Consider the following 23,189-nt stretch of genomic DNA (forward strand, 5'->3'; position numbering starts at 1 on the left):
AATGAGAAGGCGTTGTATCCCGTCGAATGTTAAGGGGAAGCTTGAGCGTTTCCCTAATGTTTATTTCCTTTCAATTATTATTAACTACTCCATTGTATCACTGCGTAAGGTAGTGGAACAATTTACTCTGTGCGAGTGCATACATGGTGGCGCTGCGGCCGTCGAGATGTGTGGACGTGATCCCTCCGGCTCCGTCATCTTCACATGATTCCGCAGTGATTTCTGTCGATTTTCACCGAAGTTCTTGCACCAGCAGTTTCGTGAAGTGGCAGGGAATTCGTGGATACCCGATTTTGAGGTAGGTCTTCATTTTTCAAGAATCTACAAGTATGTTTCTACCACGTGAACGCCGCCGCCGAACTAAGCCTAGGAGTGCACGCCAGACGCTAGCGCTAGCCAGAAACGCGCTAGCTCGGCGAGACGCCAACCGCCCTTCGCGCTGGGCCCAACACGAAGAGAATGGTAACCGATGAAATGGATAGCTTTGCAGAGGATTTACCACAAGCGTCGACTACAGAAGACGACACGGGTTGGAAAGTGGTGACCAGCCGGAGAACGAAGAAGGAACGCGCCCAACCTACTGCGCAACTTTCACAGCAAGCACAACATGCAAGCGACGGGCAGGTGAGCTCTTCTCGCAAGCCTCCTAACATTAAGACCCGGGTGATAAGAGCCTCGCGCATGCCACCCCTGCCGCAAGACAACATCAAGATAGTGCTTCGCCCAAAGGGCGGCTTGAACTTGCAAAAGATCGGACCTACCTTAGTGAGCAAAGCCATAATGGCAGCAGTTAATCTTGATCCACAGCAGACCACAGAGGACATATGTCCCAATATTACGCAGAACATCATGGTGGCGAGCACGCCCTTTTGAGAAAATGCTGACAAGTATGCGCAAATAAGGGCTATCCGAATAGCCGAAAAAGAGTACGCAGTCAGCGCTTACGAAACTGCCCCAAGCGACACCTGCAAAGGGGTAATCAGACACATCGATAGTGCCGACGATCACAGGACGATTGAAAGAAACATTGTGAATGACCGCAACCCCTTGGCACTAGCGGCGAAAAGAATCAAGGACTCAGGATCAGTGATTATTGTGTTCGATGGTCTTCGCGTCCCAAACTTCGTTAGGTATGGACCCACACTGGTACCCTGCTACTTATATCGCAGACAAGTAGACATATGCTACGTATGCGGCAAACTCGGACATCGTGCGGACGTTTGCCCCGAGCCAAACTCAACCGAATGCAGGGGTTGCGGACTTCCTAACTCCACCTCATCTCATGTGTGCGATCCAAAATGCAAGCTGTGCAGGGGCTTGCACGTGACGGCGGACAAGGTGTGTAGGAAACGCTATCTCATTCCATACGTAGTACGCGCACGACGACAACGAGCGCGACTGGAGCAACAAGAGGAAGTACAGCTAGTTGAAGAAGACAAGCAGCATGCGGCACGAAGCCGATCTAGGTCCAAGACTCCGACACGCAGCCGCTCCCGCTCTCAATCGAAGAGCCGCACACATGCGAGGACAAACGGAAGTCGTTCTCAGGTGCGCTTCGGTGGAAAGGACAACGGAGGCGATGGCACGTGGGCGGACAAGGTCAGAGACGCTATCACGCCTCCAAAGAAAAGTGAGTCCCGCCATCCTGATAAAGAGCGAATAGCTATGTTAGAACAGGAACTAAGAGAGCTAAAAGCCGCTTATAATAAGCTAACGCTCGAATTAACTGCAATGGGTAAAGCGAACAGCCGTAAACAAACGCTCACACCTGAGCCATCAACCGCTATCGAAATTCCCCAACTCGTTGAGACGAAGAGACATGAAGAACAAATCGAAGAATGCCCGCCTTCTAAGAAGCGCGCTTTAACGCAACCGCGAACCACGAAGGACGCTATGGACGCCATGAGCGAGAATATGAGGCTAATGCACGAGAGCATCGTGCGAATGAACGAGAAAATGGACATATTTAGCTCACGAGTACAGAAAATGGAAATGTATCTAAACAATACGGTAGTACCGGCAATGGCAAGGATGAGTTCACAACACATCGGTGCGCAAGGCCCACCTCGCGATGGTCTCTCTGCAAGCGAAGGAGGTTACAACGGCCAACATGACAGTGCCGAATAAGACACGCAGTCTCCGCATCTGGCAATGGAACTGCAGGGGGATCGCCTCAAAAAAGGCGGTCCTCCTGCAGATGGTCAAATCAGAAACCGAGAAACCACACGTCATCATGCTACAAGAAACACTCACAACCGAACTGGCCCTTACGGGATATACGGCAGAAGCCCACAGAAAAGAGCAGGGCAGAGGCGTCGCTTTACTGATTGGAAAGAAGATCCCGTACATTCGGCACGAGATCCACCACATAGCCTGCTATCTAGAACACCTCATGATTGAGATCATACCGAATGACCACGTAGGGAACAAGCAAAGCATCTTCCTCACCAATCTGTACAGCAGCCCTAAGAATACGAGGCAAGGGTTTAGAGGCATTCTGGCCAAGATTGCGCACATCGCCAAAGACAGTCCGCTGATTATAAGTGGAGATTTTAACGCCCCACACCAGGCTTGGGGCTACGCGTATCCCTCTAGCAAGGGAAATCGTCTTCTCACGACAGCCTCCGATCTCGACTTCACGCTGATCACAGACCCGGAGACCCCAACCAGATGTGGCACTTCCACATGTCGAGACACCACACCGGACCTTACTGTTGTCCGGGGCCTAGAAAAATGTGTCTGGCACAACTCGGGAATAGACCTTGGGAGTGACCACTATATTCTCCGAATTGATGCAGAGATACCGGGAAAGAGGCAAAGGGAATACAAACTTATCGATTGGGACAAATTTCGTGCAATACGGGCGCAGCCATCCAACTCATCAGGAGCAACCACAAAACACACGATAACTAGCTGGACCGAGCAGCTCAAAGCAGACATCACAGCCTCGGAACGGACAATTACCACGGACGTTAAGGTAGAGAGGATGGACAGTCGGCTAGCGAATCTTCTCGAAGCCAAACATTCCATTCTAGCCAGGTGGAAGGGTCAGCGTCTTAACAGAAGACTACGAAGGAAACTAGCCGAACTCAACAAGACCATTGAACAATACTGCATGGTTCTCTCCCGACAACAATGGGATGAAGTCTGTAACTCCCTCAATGGGCAAATACAGAGGAAGTGGGTGGGGACTCATAAAACACCTCCTCGACGAACACGGAACAAAGTCCAAAACTATCCAACGGATCAGGCTAAGCAAATTAGTACATCGCGAGAAGCAAATCAGTACCGCCGAAGCCCTTCTGGATGACCTTGCCAAACGGTACTTACCGCTTAAATCGGGGCTACCCAGTACCTTACAAAGGAAAAGCTATGACGGTGCCCCAAACTCAGAGCTAGATACGGACTTCACAGAAAGCGAAGTACGCTTCGCAATTCACGAACTCAACAGTAACTCTGCAGCCGGCCCCGATGGTATCACAAATCAGGCTCTCCGAAACTTAGAGGACGACTCGGTCACGTTCCTAACGCAACAAATCAATGAAGTCTGGAAAACTGGCCAACTACCTGCAGAGTGGAAGCATGCCAATACGATCCTCATCCCAAAACCGAGCAAGCCGCTGGGCCTACCCGACCTAAGGCCGATCTCACTGACGTCCTGCCTAGGAAAGCTAGCCGAACACATCATCCTGAATAGACTATCGGAATACGTAGAAGAAAAGGAGTACTTCCCTTACAATATGATTGGCTTCAGGCCAGGCCTCTCAATGCAAGACGCTATGCTACGCATCAAGAAAAGTCTGTTGGATCGCCCCACACGAGACACCAAGGCGCTACTGGGACTTGACGTGGAGCAAGCTTTTGACAAAATCCAACATCAAGCCATTCTCAAAGCCATATCTGACCACAATCTCGGAACACGCTTCTACCACTACGTCAAGGCGTTTCTGCAGGATCGAACGGCCACTATCCGGATAGGCAAACACGTCTCGGAGAGCTTTAATCTGGGCGATAAGGGTACACCACAAGGCTCAGTACTTTCACCATTCTTATTTAACTTGGCGATGACAAAGCTTTCTCGCGCATTGGGTGAAATTGCTGATGTGGAGCACACCGTATACGCAGACGATGTTACCATCTGGAGCACCGGTGGCAGCGATGCGGAATTGGAAGCGCGCATGCAAGAAGCCATCACGGTTACCGAGGCCCATCTTGCCCCAATGGGACTTCGCTGCTCTTCTAGAAAATCCGAGCTACTCATCTACCACCCCTCAAGACCAGGGCGCCCGTCCAACGACTGGCACCGACACCACACACCATGCATAGAGATACACGACAGGGATGGAAATCGCATACCCACGGTCGATAAAATACGAATTCTAGGATTAATCACCCAAAGCAACGGGTCCAACTGGGCGATGCTTGACAGCATCACGATCAAGATTGCAAACGCGATCCGGATGTTTCGGCGCATCATGAATAGGCACAGGGGACTGAGCGAGGACAACGCTATTCAAATGGTCCATGCTTTTGTACTGTGTCATATCACATACGTGGCTGCAATGCTCAACTGGAAAAAGGAACATCAGAGAAGGCTTGAAGTACACATACGCCGAGCTTTCAAGGCAGCGTTGGGGCTCCCGATAATGCCTCCACTGAACTACTCTTACAGCTAAGAGTGCACAATACCTTTGCCGAAATCATCGAGGCACAGCACACGGCACAGATTGCACGCCTATCAAGCACCAAAGCGGGAAGAGAGATTCTCGTTAAGCTCGGCCTGAACACCATAGTAGAAAAGGACAACGTCCTGCAGTTACCTAAAGTCGTGCGAGAAGCAATCAGTGTCCCCCTTCCCAAGAAACGTTCACCCGATCCACAATCAAGGAAGAAGGCTCGCCCGCGCCAAAGCCCTCGCTGCGGACGCGGCGCAGTTCCCCAACCAGACAGCTTTCGTGGATGCAGCGTACATACCGGGAAAGCATGCCTACTCGGTAGCAGTAGTCGACGGACACGGGCGTACGCGCAACTCACTCACACTTTACACCAAGAAGCCAAAGGTAGCTGAACAAGCAGCGAGAGCACTAGCTCTAAAAGACTCGGACTTCACAACTGTATACAGCGACTCTAGAGCAGCCACTCGAGCTTTCGCCAAGGGCGGGACAGACAAGACGACGCTACGGATCTTAGGCGGAAGTAACATCACCGATCACTCCATCGTATGGTTCCCGGCACACATGGGCAGCTTAGGGGGCGGCCTGCGGAATCTCAATGAGATCGCACACGAGGCGGCGCGAGGACTCATCGACTGCGTCCCTCCGGTTTTCGCTGCTACTCCACATATCGAGTACAGAGATCAATTATTCACGTACAACGAGCTCACTAAGCACTTTTATCTAGGCAGATGAGCATTTCCCCTCCCGGATAAGAAATTAACCCGCAGCCAATCAGTCACGTTACGCTTGCTCCAAACGAAATCATACCCCAACCCCTGACGCATGAAGCACATCGACCCAGACTACGACGGACAACATGTGTGTGAACGGTGCAGTGATAGTGTAGACAAACCATATGCTGTGTGGTTGTGCATCGAGCGACGCCTACGCCAAGAACAAGGAACGTTGGGACAAAGTTTTAAAAAGTGCTTCCCTACATGATCAGCTTCGGGCTGTCCAGGAGGCCCGCGTGGCGGCGGAGAGCTTCGGGCTCTCTGTGCCGACGTGGGAGCTACTCTCTACACCTGGCGCCTAGCCGAGTGTCCTCCAGGACCCGTACTGTGGGAAATAAAGTTTTACCAAACCAAACCAAAGTGCATACATGCGTAAATGTGTGCGTGCGTACGTGCATGTGTCACACACGGCTTCGTGCCGATGTCGGGATAGACTATTAACTCAATAATCTCTGACATCTTGTTCATCCTAAAGTTATAGCTAATTAAAGTATGCGCGAAACTTCTGATAAAGACTAGTGCAGACAGGTGCCAACTTTCCCCCATCTGTGTTCCTTGATTGTTTATTGATCCAGCCTCCCAATGATACGACCCTGCATGGCTTAGCACGTGTTTTCCTGTATATTCCTCTTGCAAAGTCAATGTACTTTGATTATATTTTCACTATAGCTAGGTGGTGGCACCTATTTTGGTTCCGCCTTGTCTTCATTATGCCCTTTGTTGTGCGCTATTGGGTATCCGAGTTAGTGGATCACGTAGGTTACGTTGGGCGGCCTTAACTTTTATACTGGCTTGGAAGTAAGTAGAAGGCAGATGTTTGTAGTGCATGGCCAGGGGAAACACAGGCGCACGTGTTGGCATAGTTAGAGGAGATGTTTGTAGACGAAGCATGGATAGCCATAGCCGTATCTAATCTCTGCGAAGCGCTCTGCTATTCTGCGCCCTAGACATATGTGCCAAAGGTATGCGAAGTGGGATAGAGAGAGCGACTCTTTAATGGAAAAACAGAGAATTTTGCCGGCGTTTAGATTTCGCTGGCATGCTACTCTGTGTGTGGGGGAATTCGGGAGGGAAAGATTGAAAAAAGAATGATGAGGCAAATAATAGAATTGAAGGGGGAGATAAAACACGGCCATTAAATACGTGTTAAGGTGCTTCGTGGAGTAATGATATAAAAATGAATAATGAAATGCATGATCCGACAAATGCGCTTATAGAGTTCACAGCTTGCAAATGCCTGAGGGAAGCATGCGAGGTGAATTTAGAGTTTGTCAAGGAGTCCAATGTCTTTCAAATATCTAAATAAAAAGTTCATTGCGAGTCTCTGTTGCCTAGGGCAGACTAAGGGACCTAAAACACTGTTCATTGTTAAAGGCAATGGGGAGAGCTTCTCCATGCTGTGTGCATAGTTTGCACGCTCGTCAGCGTACGCAGTGCACTCAAGTAGGATATGTTCCACAGTTTCAATCGAGTCACAGTTGTCGCAATATGGGCTGTTCATTTCACCGAAACGGTAGCGCAATCCATTTGTGTATGCACAGTTTAGACGAAGTCGGTGGTAAAGAGTTTCTAGTTGGCGAGAATATTTCGGAGGAAGTCTTGATTTTAGATGTGGGTCAATAGAATATAGAAATTGGTAGTGATGCGTCGGCAAGCTCCAAAGTCGATACTTTGTTTCGGAAGCAAATCTTTTAGCCAGTTGGGATGCATCAGATTTCGTGAAGAAGGTCCTAATGTATCTGATGTCGGTGGCCTTTGCGAGCCATTTCATCTGCTTTTTCATTGGCTTTAATGCCACAGTGAGCTGGTATATATCCACTGAAATGTTATGCAGTGGCCTGCGGCAATAGCCAAATGATGAAGATACCCGATGTCAAGGGAAACAGGATGATGATTGTTTTTCTTCAGCAGGTTATTCAGGATTTGCAGAGATGCTTTGGAATCAGTGAAGATAACCCATCTTCCGGGAGTTTGGCGCAGGATATAGGAGAGAGCTTCTTTAATGCTATCTGTCGTAGATGATGTCTTCCGCTGCAGCCGGTAAGACAGGACATTGTTTGTTGAGGGTACATAAAGGCCACAGGATGAAGTCTCTTGAGCAGTTGAACCGTCGGTGAATATGTGGGTGTAAAGATGGCAGTTCTCTGCTTTGTGGCTCTTCACTTGGCAGGGACAATACTGCACTAACACCTATTGTAGTGTTGCCCATGCTGTCAGTTATTCTCAGAGCTGCGGCGGTGACTTTCATGATTTAAAAAAATGCAAAGGAGCCAAGTTGTGGCCAATTGAGTTTTCCAGTTGGTCTGAATGGGGAAAAATGTAAAAGCAGGAAACCAATTGACATTAATTTTTCAGCCTAGTCGGTCACTTCATTTGGCTACTCTAGTACTAGCCAGTGCTTTTTTAAGTTTCAAGGGCTCACTTCTAAAAGGTGTTCGAGATCCTGCTAGAGTCTTGCATTTTCCAATTGAGTTTCCAGTCAGAATTTAGATTTTCTCTTGAAGCCCTCATTCTATTTAGCATCTTTTCATATTCCAGTTTTTATTCTAATTAGAATTTTCAGTCCCAATTGAATTTTCATAATCAAATGCCTTCCAGTTTCCAATGACCTCCCAGCTGGAATAAGTACTTAGTCCCAACTGCATAGTTTTAACTCTTTGTAAACAAGCAATTTAATTCTATTATGGGTTGCTAAGTGGTTATCTTACTGGTTAGAATTGTTATTCCTAATGAGCATCCAACTTGAATGGACAATTGTTATGCATGGTGAAACTGGAATTCAAACTACAATTCAATGATGCCTTGTGTGTATGCTGGCTAAGATATTAAAAGAAGCTGGTGATCATAATACTCCTTAGCTGCATTTGGCTCCCTGGTAAAAATTGACATAAACATATTAAATTTCAATAGGCTTTGCAAATAAAAATTTTGCAACTAATTTCAAAGCCCAATCTGGAGTCAATGATTTCAATTCGAGCATATTAGATAGTCTTGAGACCTAAATTAAATGTTTCAGAGAGCAACTCAGGCCTTGGACCCATTTACAAAGGAGCCGCAGACATTAGCTGCAGAGTAGGATAAAAAAAATTACACATTATTTAGAAAAAAGGTGCAAGAATTAGAGACCCTGCAATATTGAAAGCTATGCTTCATGTAAAACATGGCACCCATAGACACAAAGTTGCATAAAGAAAGCAAGCATGGGAAGCTTCTGGCACAAGTTGAACAAGAGAGGAAAGGCCTGCAGAAAATGCATGTGAAACAAATATTTCAAGGTAGTTATTTTCTCTTACCCCACATGCTTTGCTTGCATGTCTATCATCTGCACCACCCGAAGGGTACAAGGACTTGAAAAAAAAAGATTAGTAGACTATTAGAATACTCTATAATGAGATATTTGAGTCCATCTGGTGGCATCATGGGTAACCTGGGCCCGCTTGCACAAACGATCTTAAGACTGTCTTAGCTAAGTCCAGACTTAACTGGAGTCTTAAGGATAGGCCGCTAGCATGGCTGCTTAAGACTGGAGCCAAGACTGGGCTTCAGTATTGACTTGAATAAGTCGCTTGTATGATTACGACTCTAGTGCTGTCTTGGTTAGGACACAAGGACGCCAGGTGTCTAAGTAGATAAATTAGGGAAATACAGGGATGCGCTGGCACTGTCCCTGCTGTAAGATGTACACATTCCGTCAATTTTTCGGAAAATCCGTGCCATTGCTTTTTGCGGCCTAAGATTGTGTTACCAGGAAAAATGCCCCAAGTGGTTGCTGAGGCCGTTCTGGGAAGCCACTCTGGTGAACATGAACCCGAAGCGTTCGACGTTCGGAACACGAGCCGTCTTAAATAAGCTTGGTCTTTCTAAAGACACCATTTAAGTCTGGACTTAGCTCGGACTTTATCGTGCAAGCCGGCCCTGGTGTCTTTGTTGTCAGCGGTATGAACAAGCAGGCGTCCATTCTGTCAGTGGTATAATCCCGCTGTCCATAGTGCTTTTCTCTGAGCAGTGACAGATAGCGGCAAATGGGAGAAATTTCATGAAGATGAATGACAGAGAAATTAGAGGTGCTACTTCTGGATGGTTCTGCGGCGTAGTTTTTTTCGACTGCTTTTTTAAATGTGAAAAAGTGTAGTTCCAGTCCACTTGCTCCATTGCGTTTCTTTTTTTGAGTTGATATGCTTGATATTCGTGTGAACTTGCAATATAACAGGGAGGGGAACACCTAGGCTTCACTTCTAAGGGGCAGGATGTGATAGTGTTAAGGGGTCCCTATGCTGCTGTTCACCAAACTATTCAAAATGTCAGTGTTCCATTTGATCATGGAAGGTTGCAGAATCTTGGTCACCTGGCACCACATGCAATAGGGTGGCCACATAAGGCACCAAACTGTACAGGATGTTCAGAGAATGTGTGTCTTCTTTTTGAAGATTACTTTGCAAAGAATGAAGCAAGATGTGTGACTCGGTTCATGACAAAGTGACTTGCTTATTTATTTGTTTATTTACTCTCGGGGTTCAAGCTTTACAGAGGGATGAGTTAAAATAATAAAGCACAATGCAGAGGGTGTATAGCAGGGTTACAAAATATGATCAGGAACATCAGTTTTAAACAAGCCGGCATTTTTGATAGAGGCGGAGAGGTGGTTCCATTTCTTGGATATCTTTGGGATGAATGTACCAAAATGTAAGTTGGTGTGGCTGCTGGGCACGTGAACCTTGAACTGCTGGTCTCTGCGGAGTGTAATGTATGATGCGACAAAACTAGCGAATCTCTGAGATGAGAATTAGAAATATGCATTCCATGGAAAAGCTATATACGCAAAAGTATAAGATGCACCAAAAGGCAATTTCAGGTTTAATTTCGTTACGTTTGCAGTTCGAGTATAGTTAGAAAGAATGAAACGGACAGCACGACTGTATGGATTCAGTCTGTACTGTCAGTGAGTTCAGGTGTGAGTGCCATACTGACGATGAATATTCGAGTTTTGAAGAGTAGAAGTTTCAAGTTCGTAGATGTTGTCGAAAAGTTTCGTCATAAATATGCAAGTGTTCAGTTTGCGTTATTCATTAGTCCATATGTGTTTGCCAGGCAAGGTTACTAGAGATACGCACATCAGGGCATTTGTAAAAGGAAATGTTTGTGGATAGTCAGTCACAGTGTGGTTCATTTGATGCATGATGGGAAACCCTCATAGGCTTGCATTTAGTGACATTAAGAATTATTAGGCAAGTATTACGCCATGAAGAAATCTTATTAAGGCTGGACTGCAAGGTGATGTGGTCTGCAGGACTTGTTATTCGAAAATAAATAATGTGATCATCGGCAAAAAGTTTTATGAAAAATAAGCTATTAGGGAAGTTGTTAACCACGTTGATGACTTAGGCAGAATTGTACAAGTGCAGCTGAAACTTTTACAACATGGGCCTTCAACCATCTGAAATAAAATCCGTGGTAGAAAGAAAAATCCGGCATATCGCTTTTTCACGAACTGACACGTTTGTTACAGATGATTGACGTATTGCTCACAGTAATAATGCTGACCGAAACTTAGTACACCGTAGAGTCAAATGTGGTTTCGTTTGCCCGACTATCGCCACTTTTAGCACTATCGAAAAGATAAGTGGGGTTGTGGAATCAGCCTTTTAGTAAGAAATGATATCGTCGTCAGAACTTTGGACGATTTCTGTGAGATGAACTCTGATTACGAGGTGCTAACAATGATCAGTAAAAAAGCATTTTCGTGGTGATTTACCAGCATCTTTCTGATAATTTTATTATTTTCTGTCTTTCCTTAAACTTTTTGAACCCCCATTAGCAAACAATCTGGATCTTATTTAGGTGAGATCTTAATATAAATATCTTCGTGCTTACACAATACAAGAAAGAGCTTGAGTTCTTAATTCAGTCAAATGGTTTCACAAACGTTATAACTGAACTGACACGCTCGATGTGTTTATTACAAACATAACTCTTGAGGCAATAACCGCTAACACAGTATACACTGGTGTCAGCGACTGTTTAGGCATATTTACGCTCACCGATAAAACTAACCAAATATAGAAGAAAAACTCAAGAAAATAACATTTTCTTCAGCTTATCCCTCTGACTAACCTTGAATGTTTCTGCTCTGCCATTAATGATAAAAACTGGAATACTGTTCACAAAACAAACAATAGTTCTCTCGCATATGCTAATTTTACGAAAGCTTCCAAATCCATTCATCACGCACATTTCCCGTTGCGTCATGTAAAAAGACCATGCAGGGCGCGGAAGCCTTGGCATACATATGAGCTATTGAGCATGATTAGACATAAGAAAGCTTTATATGCCGAATTTGTGACAACTAATGATATCAAAGATTTTTCGGTTTTTAACACATATAAAAATAATCTTAGCTCACAGTTGAGGGTAGCCAGAAATTCATATTTTCTTAGCATTTTCACAGTCTGCATGCAGATAATACCAAAAGGAAAGAATTTCCAGCATAGCACTTCAAATCCTCTGTCGCACCACAGCTCACCGCCTCCCAGACACCTACATCATATGGACTCCGCGACACAACCACTTGGAAGGAAACGAAGCCGCCAACGCCTCAGCCCGGGGATATGATAACCGGGCACCACTTCCAGATGGATTTCGGAGAACACAGGATGTACCCAAGTATTATACTGGCATCCTCCTGCATTACAGACTTCACAGAAGAAAATATTCCCCACCCCACACGAAACTAACCAGAGAAGAAGCGGTCACCTTCCGAAAAATCCACACAAAAATCCACATCCACGGCACCTTACTACACAGGATCTCGCCCACCAGCTACAAATATGAATGTGCATTTCATAACATACCGAACACCCTACAACATATGGTGCTGGGATGCAAAGGGACCACATGGTACCATAACCACCAAGGACTTAACCGAAGAGCAGTGGGAGACTCAGCTGTCAAGCCCCAGCCTGGATGATCAGCTTAGTCTAGTCGACCGGACTCAGGACATGGCTCAGGTCCACGGCTTCCTGGACTGAGGAGGCTACCCCACCTAGGGCGAATATTGCACACCTGCTAGGAATAATTGTTGGCTTCTCTCTGAGACTACGCTGAAATTGGATGTCGTCTGATGTAAACTGAAACCATTACTCTCTATGGGTTTTCCGGAAGCTATTCCTACAGATTTGCAACACGAGGAAGAGTACATGTTTGGTAGCAAACTAACGAACGCATTCAATATTTTTTTTAATTCAAGAGTCTAATCAGTTTATAGATGGCAGCGATTGCATTATGGCAATTTTGATTGGTATTTGTCAGAACCTAACAGCAGTCAATCAATCTTTCTTGCTCCCGCAAACAACTCCGAAGAATTACAATAAAAACAGTAAAGCTCAGGATGCAAATGACATGCAGGCAATCCCGGTAAAATTCGTTCTTGATCTAATATGTCCAGTTATCACTCACATTTATAACCTGATTCTCTCCACAAGCGCATTTCCTAAAGAAATGCAAGTCGCTCATGCAAAACCTGCGTTTAAACATGGAGATATAAGTAGACTCAGCAATTATTGTCCAATCTCCATACTGCCCATTTTCTCGAAAGGAATAAAAAAAATATTACACAATCAAATTTCAACATTTTTCACGCAACAAAATTTATTTTCTGGCTTTCAACATGGCTTCAGATGATACCGATCAACAAAGACAGCTCTTATCACACAAAAAGAAATCATACTAGAAGCTTTCAACATGAAGGACAATATTGTAGGGATCTATATTGATTTTTCAGAAGCATTTGATCTTATAAATCATTTAATTCTTCTGAGTTGCATGCATCCAGAGTACACGGCATTGCTCATACACTCCTTAAATCATATGTAGAAAATAGAAGATAGTATGTTGACATAAATGGCAATAAATCATCCTTATTGACGGTCTCTACTGGTGTTCCACAAGGCAGAATTCTGGGACCGCTGTTATTTACAATTTACATCAATGACAATATTCACTGCACCAACTGAGCAAAAATTGTCTCGTACACAGGTGACACGACCCTTTTTATACCAGGAAAAACACGAGATAGAAAGGCAATCAAATAAAGCACTTACTGCTTTACACCAATCGATAAAGGCAAATTGCTTAAAGGTAAACCTAAATAAAACACAAGTGGTTTTATATTGTAGCATGCGTTGACGACAAAGAAGCGCAGAAGTGTGAGAGGAAGAAGTGTGCTAACCTCGAGCCTGAACTCTGACGCTGTTCATAGAACAACCTTTGCCACGCCTTGGACCTCGGACGCAACTGTAAGGGTCGCTGTTTACGCGACATCTGGTGGAGCTGCCGGGTACGATTTTCATGAGCCGGACGCCCCCTACAAGCCCAGGACGCACCCCTAAGGTGGAGACCCCAGTACACCAGAGCAGCCGCCGACTGCAAGGTGTGCCTCCCGAGTGTGGTTCTCTCCCTGACCACAGACCAACAAGGAGCGTTTCTGTCAGTGCAATGAATCCCCCGGTATCGACAACTCCTGTCCTGCTCCACCACCAGCGGGATCCACCACATTTCCACGGCCTGCCCCATGAGGACGCTGAAGACTGGCTGGAGCAGTTTGACCGGGTGGCTGCCTTCAACGCCTGGAAAGCTGACTCGAAGCTTCGCCATGTCTACTTCGCACTAGACGATTCTGCGAGGACATGGTTCGAAAATCAAGAAGCCGGACTCCGAACGTGGGACACATTCAAGGCAGAATTCTTGCGTATGTTTACCAGCACGCTTCGCAAGGAAAAAGCGCAACTGCTTTTAAATAGCCGTATACAACATCCGAATGAAACTGTTATGGCCTACGCCGAAGAGATGAAGCGACTCTTTCGGCGTGCGGACCCAACCATGTCGGAAGAGAAAAAAGTGCGCCTTTTGATGCAAGGTGTTAAAGAGCAGTTATTTGCAGGCCTGGTACGAAGTCCACCAACAACTGTCGCCGAATTCATAAGTGAGGCGTCTACCATCGAAAAGGCACTTGACATGCGCGCCCGGCAATACCAGCGCACTACAGTGTCTATGAACGCCGCGAGTGCAGGTGAAGCCATACAGTTTTCGTCAGAATCGTTGTGTGATACGATCCGGGCGATAGTCCGGGAAGAGGTGGCCAAATGCCTGCGGATTCCTCCACAGCCACAGGTTGCCACAGTTTCCGATATCATCCGTGAGGAAGTACAACAGGCGCTGGGTGTTCCCGCACCCGTCACCGTGCCCGCACCCGTCGCCGCGCCTGAACCCGTCGTAGCTACACCGCTGCCCCAGACCCTGAGCTACGCCGCGATCACCAGCCGCTACCTGCCGCCTTCGACAGCATCCTATGAGCCTCGCGCACCGGTCACCCATGTGTCTTCCCGGCCGAGCGTACGCCGCCGAAGGATCGATATCTGGCGAACACCCGATCACCAACCGTTGTGCTACCATTGCGGCAAAGCTGGACACCTGTGTCGCCGCTGCCCCTACAGGGAACTCGGCCTCCGTGGGTTTTCTTTTGATGCCCGTCGTCCGTTGCCTGGCCAGCAGCCACGCGAAATCGCAGAATATATTTCGCGTTCCGACACAGGCCCAAGCCGCTTCCGATCGCCGTCGCCTCGCCGTTACAACTCTCCTGTATGCCAGGAGCAACTCCAAAGTCCCCGTAGGGGAAACTAGATGCAGCAGCCTCTGGAGGTGCGGCTGCTACAGTGCGAAAATTTCAAGATCCTCCACAGACCCACGACAGTTCTTCACTGCAAACTACAGTTCGTTACATACGGCCACCAGCAGAATCGACGCCGCTACGAAATTCCGCTGATCCTCAACGTAACCACGACGCCGACATTAGCCCCACCACTCCTTCAGAGCATCGAAGTCGAGACCAAACCCCACGAAGCTGTCGCCGCCCGACACAACAAACTGCAGACCTGCAGATCTCCGTTGATGGCGTAGACGTCACTGCTCTAGTCGACACTGGCGCCGATTATTCAATTCTAAGTGCACACTTTGCCAAAGCTCTCAGAAAGGTCACAACATCATGGGGTGGCCCGCAAATACGCACCGCTGGCGGACGTTTAATTATGCCCACGGGAATGTGCACGTCGAGGATCACTGTACAAGGGCAAACCTTTCTGGCGACGTTCATCGTATTGGCTCAGTGTTCCCGTGACGTCATCCTCGGTATGAACTTTTTAACCGAAAATGGCGCCATTATCGATCTGCAGAATAAGTCCGTAAGATTTTCAGTTGAGAATGCTATCGAATCCAACAGCATGCTCCCCGCTGCACTCCACATTATTGATGACCATGTTAGTGTGCCCCCACGTTCAAGCATCATGGTCTCCGTGGGTTCCCTCCCAATGCAAGATACAGAAGGTGTCGTCAAGACAAAACAGAAACTGCTTATTGAAAGAGGCATCGCCGTTGCCAGGGCAGTTGTTTTTGTTGAAAATGGCAAAGTTGATGTTCTTCTCACGAACTTCAGCAATGAACATCAACATCTGAACAGAGGGACAACTGTCGTATATCTCGACGCCATAACTGACACTAGTTATGAATGCAATTTCACCAGCGCTTCAGCAACAGAACCCTCCGACAACACTGAACCTTTGTACGATATAAACCCGGCCTTACCTCGAAAGTATCAAGAGAAACTACGGCACCTGCTCCGTCGCTACTCTAATGCATTTGCCAGATCATCACGCGTCGGTCGAACCCACCTTGCAAAGCACCGCGTCATTACAGACGAAGCTGTTCGACCACTCCGCCAGTCGCCTTATCGAGTTTCCCCTAAAGAACGTACTGCCATCCGAGACCAAGTGAAGGAAATGCTCGATAACGATGTCATTCGCCCTTCCCGCAGCCCCTGGGCTGCACCTGTGGTACTTGTGAAGAAAAAAGATGGCAGACTTCGTTTCTGCGTAGACTATCGCCGACTGAACAACGTTACGAAACAAAATGTTTACCCTTTGCCCAGAATAGATGACGCCTTAGATCGTCTGTGCAACACAAGATACTTCTCCTCCATGGATCTCAAGTCTGGATACTGGCAGATAGAGGTCGATGAGAAGGACTGCGAAAAGACTGCTTTCATTACACCTGACGGGCTATACAAATTCCAGGTCATGCCCTTCGGCCTTTGCTCCGCGCCCGCAACCTTTCAGAGACTCATGGACAGCATTCTTGGAGATCTGAAGTGGACGACATGTCTTGTATACTTGGACGACGTAATTGTATTTGCCCCGAATTTCGAGGAGCACCTCCGTCGCCTAGACGCAGTACTAGACTCCATCCAATTGTCGGGCCTCACTCTGAAAGCCGAAAAATGCCATTTTGCTTATGAAGAGCTGAAGTTTTTGGGCCATGTCGTGAACCAGGCAGGAGTTCTGCCGGATCCGGAAAAAACAGTTGCCATTGCCAATTTTCCGACGCCGCGGGACCAGAAAGAAGTGCGACGCTTTCTTGGGCTATGTGCATATTATCGACGTTTCGTGAAAAACTTTTCTAAAATAGCCGCCCCCCTTACACTTCTTACTAAGGCTGATATGCCGTTCACATGGGGCGACCAGCAAATGGACGCATTTCAGGAGCTTCAACGTCGCCTGCAGTCACCTCCAGTTCTAGCACATTTCGATGAAACCGCAGACACCGAACTCCACACGGATGCAAGCAATGTCGGTTTGGGCGCTGTCCTAGTACAGATACGGAACAGTGAACAATGTGTGATCGCCTACGCTAGTCGGGCTTTGTCTAGGGCTGAGACAAACTACTCTGCCACTGAAAAGGAATGCCTGGCCATCGTGTGGTCTATTTCGAAGTTTCGACCATACCTGTGCGGCAGACCCTTCAAAGTGGTGACCGACCATCACGCGCTTTGTTGGCTGACAAGCCTTAAAGACCCTTCTGCGCGTCTCGCCAGGTGGAGCCTACGACTTCAAGAATACGACATCACTGTAACCTACAAGTCAGGTCGTAAGCATTTAGACGCTGACTGCCTGTCTTGTGCTCCTGTACAACCTGCTTCGGACGCCTCAGGTGACGACGACGCATTTCTGAGTGCAATTAGTTCAGACAATTTTGCCGATGACCAACGGAATGATCCCGAACTTCGCCAGGTAATCGACTTTCTTCAAGGTGCCGGCAGCATGGTCTCTAGCCCTTTCCGTCGTACTTTGTCTTCTCTGTGTCTCCGTGATGGCGTTCTCGTGAAGAAGAATTTTACAGCCAACAGTCGCCAATACCTCCTCGTTGTACCAGCAAGCTTAAGGGATGAGATTTTTCAAGCCTGCCACGACGAACCCACATCCGGCCACCTGGGAGTCACTCGGACGATATCCAGAATTAAAGAACGGTATTACTGGCCTCGTTTGTCAAGCGATGTAACGCATTATGTTCGAACTTGCCGTGACTGCCAACGTCAAAAGGTTCCGCCTCTGAGGCCAGCCGGTCTTTTAAAGCCCATTACGCCACCGTCCAGACCATTCCAGCTAATAGGGATGGACTTGCTCGGACCGTTCCCTACTTCCACCTGTGGGAACAGGTGTATTATAGTAGCTACTGACTACCTGACCCGCTACGCAGAAACCGCTGCTCTTCCTTGTGCTACCGCTTTTGAAGTTGCGAAATTTTTCATTCTTAAAATTGTCCTGAGACATGGCGCACCAGAAGTACTCATTACTGACAGAGGAGCTGCATTTTCTGCAGAGCTCATCCAGCATATCCTTGTTCTTTGTCGCACCAATCATCGTCGCACGACTGCATACCACCCGCAAACAAATGGCCCGACAGAACGTTTGAACAAGACCATTGCTGATATGTTGTCAATGTATGTGGACGTCCATCACAAGACATGGGACGAAGTATTGCCGTATGTAACATTTGCATACAATACCGCCGTTCAGGAAACTACCAACATGACTTCATTCAGCCTAGTTTACGGCCGACAAGTGACGACCACGCTCGACGCCATGCTGCCCCACATAGACGAAAGTCCAAATGATGATGTCACCTCTTTTCTACAGCGTGCCGAAGAGGCCCGTCAACTTGCATGGGTGCGAATACAGCAGCAGCAAGGCCGAGATGCATTACGCTACAACCTGCGGCGGCGGACTGCAGACTATCTGCCAGGTGACCTTGTCTGGGTTTGGTACCCCATTCGACGACGCGGACTCAGCGAAAAACTCTTGCACCGTTATTTCGGCCCCTACCGCGTTCTTCGACACGTTAGTGAACTGGACTATGAAGTCGTTCCGCACGAGGAACCAGAGCCCCGGCGTCCCAAGCGTTCTGAAGTGGTCCACGTGGTCCGCTTGAAGCCTTTTCATGCCAGATAGCAGCCCCTTTTACTCTGTCCCTCTTTCAATCTAGCATCGGGACGATGCTTTTTGCACGGGGGGGGGGGGGGGGGGGCTAATGTAGCATGCGTTGGCGACAAAGAAGCGCAGAAGTGTGAGAGGAAGAAGAAGTGTGCTAACCTCGAGCCTGAACTTTGACGCTGTTCGTAGAACAACCTTTGCCACGCCTTGGACCTCGGACGCAACTGTAAGGGTCGCTGTTTACGCGACAATATTTACCCAAAGGAAAATGACAGCTTATGGTTGGTTGGTTTGTTGGGTTTTAACGTCCCAAAGCGACTCAGGCTATGAGAGATGCTGTAGGGGGGGGACTCCGGAAATTTCGACCACCTGGGGTTCTTTAACGCGCACTGACATCGCACAGCACACGGGCGCCTTGCTTTTCACCTCCATCGAAAAGCAGCCGATGAGGCCAGGATTCGATCCCACGACCTTGGGAACAGTAGTCGAGCGCCGTAACCACTGCGCCTCCCCAGCGGGCTCGTCAGCTTATGACACTGAATCTGTGGTTAGGGACACAATGCATAGAGACAGTGGATTCAGTGAAAATTCTCGGTGTATACTTTTCTGTGCATTTAACATGGAGCAAGCATGTAGAGTAGCTGGAGTCGAAGGTATCTAGAGCGATTGGCGTTATTGCGAGACAGAGAAATTTTTGCCGACTAAGTTTAAAATTATTCTTTATGATCCCCCAGTGCCACCTCTTATTCAGTATTGTAATACTGTCTGCAATATGACAAATACGATGGAATTGATAAAACTACACTTACTTCAGAAAAAGGTCCGATATATTGCAAATGTGCTCTTTCAGCATCTCTCAGCACCTCTGTTCATGAAATATAATATCCTCCCGGTCTTTTGCCTATATAATTATAAGTTATTGCTTAGCTATAAATATTTTGTGAAAGAGGAACACAATTTTATAATTTCTTTAGCTCAGCTACAAGAAAACATGCGACCCCCACTTATGAGACAAATAAAAATGGCTAGTTCCTACCCCTTGTACATCTTATAACACGCAGTCCTTAAGCTATACTCTTCCTGCATTACTAAATACAATTCATTAAATTTCTATCCAACATATGAATCAAAAGAATCTGTTAGTTTGTTCTGCCTAGTGAATGTCACAAGTGTCTGTATATCATCGCAAATATAATACAATGAAAAAAAAAACGTTTCTCATACATTACATATGCAAAGTGTTTCCTATAGTCAAATGCCTATTGCTCGCTTGTACTTTTTGTTTTGTTAAGGAGAATTGTACACAGTGCTCAAAATCTCCTCACGCCACAGCTATTGTATCTTCAATGAATGTGTGTGATGCACTGTGGTCTGCATATGTATCTTTAATGGTAAACTTTGATCATACTGCATCTGTTGTATCATTTACGTAGTCATCTGCAGCACTATACTGCCAATTTGTAATGGGCAGGGTCCCCTGTCAAGCTGTAGTTACAGCTTTCAGTCCCTGCTCCTCCCTTTCAAATGGAAAGGAAATAAACAATGAAATGAAATGAAAGCATGACTGGGCGGTCCATGGGATGAGTCATAACTGACTTGGCCCACACTCGAAATTTCAATGGTCCACCCCCAATATAAGGACAGAAAATCTTAAATGTGGCTGGACAGTCAAGATTTCGATGCATTCACACAGTACTGTGTTGGTTAGCAGAGTCAAACAGTGTCTCATATTTTTCAGACCCCTCTATCCTGGCACAGATTTATAAAGCACTCATTTCACTTTACAGCTATTCGCCAAGGCTTGGAAGCGATCGCTAATCAGGCCACGAGCTCCCAGAAAAACAGCAGTACGTGCGTACAGTGCAGCTAGCAGGAAAGAGAGACGAGAACAGGATTTTTGAAGGGAAATGAAACAGAACTAGAGGCGTGAAAGAGAATGATACTCTCATCTAAACAATGGCTCATTATTTTTGCCTCTCTCATTACTTCATTGTTTTGAAATATCGTGTAATTACTGTTGGAAAATCCTCGCGTGACCTTTTAAACTATATACGTTTCACAGTCCATCCACAAAAAAAAATTAAACTTGTGGATCTCGCAATGTTTGTATGTAATCTTATGTGTAGTGCAGTGACTAACACACCCCTGTCCACCAGAGATCGTCACTAACGAAGAGTTCTCATTATTGACATAGTTAGCGAATACCGTGGTTCTACTTGCGTCGTTGAAATAAAAACAGCCTTTACAACTATCGCAGGTCACAATAACTCAAACCTGGTTTTGATAAGGGCCTTTTAAATGCTCATAAAGTCACTGTGCTACTGCAGGAGCAGCACAAGCTCTACTCTTTGTGAAGTTAAGAGGAGAAAACTTCATATGCCTCACGCAAGCCCGTTTCTTTGTTCCAGAAAGTCTCCATACAAACAGGCCACAAGGACCGCGTGGCGCGGTTAGTTACTTAGGAATCCTGTAGTGGCCCTTTCTATGAGGTTTTTATAGAATGAGTTGAGATGGATGTCTGCAGTGTTTGTTTAATTTATTCCACGGTTGTTGACATTGCTCCCGGCCGCTGCATCATTTCGAGTGTTTATTTCAGTTTCTTCTGTTTTCTACTGCTTCAGGTTCGTTCCTCTATCCGGTCCGCCAGTACTCCTCAAAAGAAAAAGTTGAGACACCGCTTCCTTCCGTTCATCACATTCCTGCAGTTTACAGACGCAGCGTGGCCCTCTTCCCCTACCTCGCTTTCCCTTTTACACGGCCCATGTCTGAGGAGTTTGAAGGCATTATTTGTAATTAGTGTTCCTTCTAGAACCTCGCCCGTTCTTTTATGCCCTTTATGCCTTCGACACGATATCTCGCAGTCTGTTCGCCTGGCCTGTTGTGACATTGACTGCCGAGTCTTCTTCCCTGAAAATTTTTTTAAGCTCTCAGTCAGTTACCTTCATGCGCCATCTCTTTTTTGTCCTCCTTCGACACATTGCTTTCTGCCATGTTCACAGGAAAGATGCATAAAGCGTGCAGAAGCAGCATGCAGCGGTTGTCGCAGAGGCAGTGCTTTGAGACGGCAATGCGGAATGCTGCGGTTGGCAATATCAGGCCAGGAGGGAAAGTGCACGCGGCGTCTGTGAAATATTAACAAGAATGATTCAACAATGGTGTGCCGTGAACACAAGGCCAGTGCGGTGAAGGTGGCGCTTTTTTGCCTCTGTCCACAGGCGGAGCTATGCATTCTCCTCTTCGGAAGCTAAACATCTGAGAGCCTGTCTCGTTGGGTTTGGTAACAATACTGAAAAATCCAGCTGCACAAGAGGCAACCTTTATCCTGTGTACCCAGAGGGCATTTGCTCGTCACTGGCCAACTTACAAAGGAAAGAAAAAAAGGCTCCAGCAATGCACTTTCACACGTGCTGATACCGTGGCTCAACATAGGCTTTAAGCCCCCTCCCCGGGATACTCCTTTCGCACCCACTCCTCCCCTCCTTCCCCCCCATCTATCATTCTCTCATCGCTATTCAAAGCCTTGTGTCAGCCCGAGGAAGGAGCCAAGCCGGCTCCCCCCCTTCTCTCAGTAATAAAGAAAGAAAATTGTCTTCGACTGCCTCCTCCCTTCAAAAAAAAAAAATATCCTGGCTAATGTGCCTGCTTGGTGCTCTGCTAAAGTCGCCGCGAGGGTTCAGCCAGCAGATCTTAGAAAAAGATAAACATGTGGAGATGTTAGTACAGTCAACCCTCAATATAACGAACCTCACTGTAACGAAACTCGCGATGTAACGCATTTTTTAATTTCCCAATCTCTGCCCTATTGAAAATGATGTTTTTTTTTGTTTTTTGTTCGCGATTTAACGAAGTAATTTTATGCTGCACTTACAATTTAACATAATCCTCGCACATCGTATGCATGTATCAGCAGCCACCTTAATTGACAACGGCATGAGAACTTTAGCCAAGACACACCGCATTTTGCATTTCCCTGACATCGACGTCAGTTTGAAAAGAGGGTTCAATAGGCAAGAAGTAGACTTTTTTTACTACAGTTGTCCGTCCTTCCACCCATCAGTCGTCAAAGAAAGCATGCAGTCAGCCACAGTCAAGACGTGAGCTTTGAGCATGGTTCGCTTCATAAGGCGTTTACTGCTACACATGTACCAATAATTGTATGGCATTCTGCAGTGCCAACTTCAATCGCTGCGTGATAAAGGGAAGGCAAGGCCCATCCTTGGAAGTCACTGAGCAACCGCATCAGCCGAGCCAGCCACCACCTGCACTCCTGTCTAAGCCGCTGGCACTCTGCCAAGTTCACCACCCATCTATTTCATGACTGGAGCTAACGCACACAGAACACACACAGTGAAGTCTTTGCTGCGCCTAATCTTGGCGCCTTGCTAAGAAATACACTGCACGGCGACGGCGCGCAAGGAAGGGACGAG

At 46.8% G+C, this 23,189-nt stretch overlaps 1 pseudogene; it reads left to right on the forward strand.

The window, feature by feature from the left end:
• Positions 1 to 474: 474 nt before the first annotated feature.
• LOC146184779 (uncharacterized) overlaps positions 475 to 23,189 on the forward strand; it is a 32,683-nt pseudogene continuing 9,968 nt past the window's right edge.

The sequence above is a fragment of the Amblyomma maculatum genome, chromosome 7 (assembly GCF_055883805.1).
Source record: "Amblyomma maculatum isolate TAMU_Amacu chromosome 7, ASM5588380v1, whole genome shotgun sequence".
NCBI lineage: Eukaryota > Metazoa > Arthropoda > Arachnida > Ixodida > Ixodidae > Amblyomma > Amblyomma maculatum.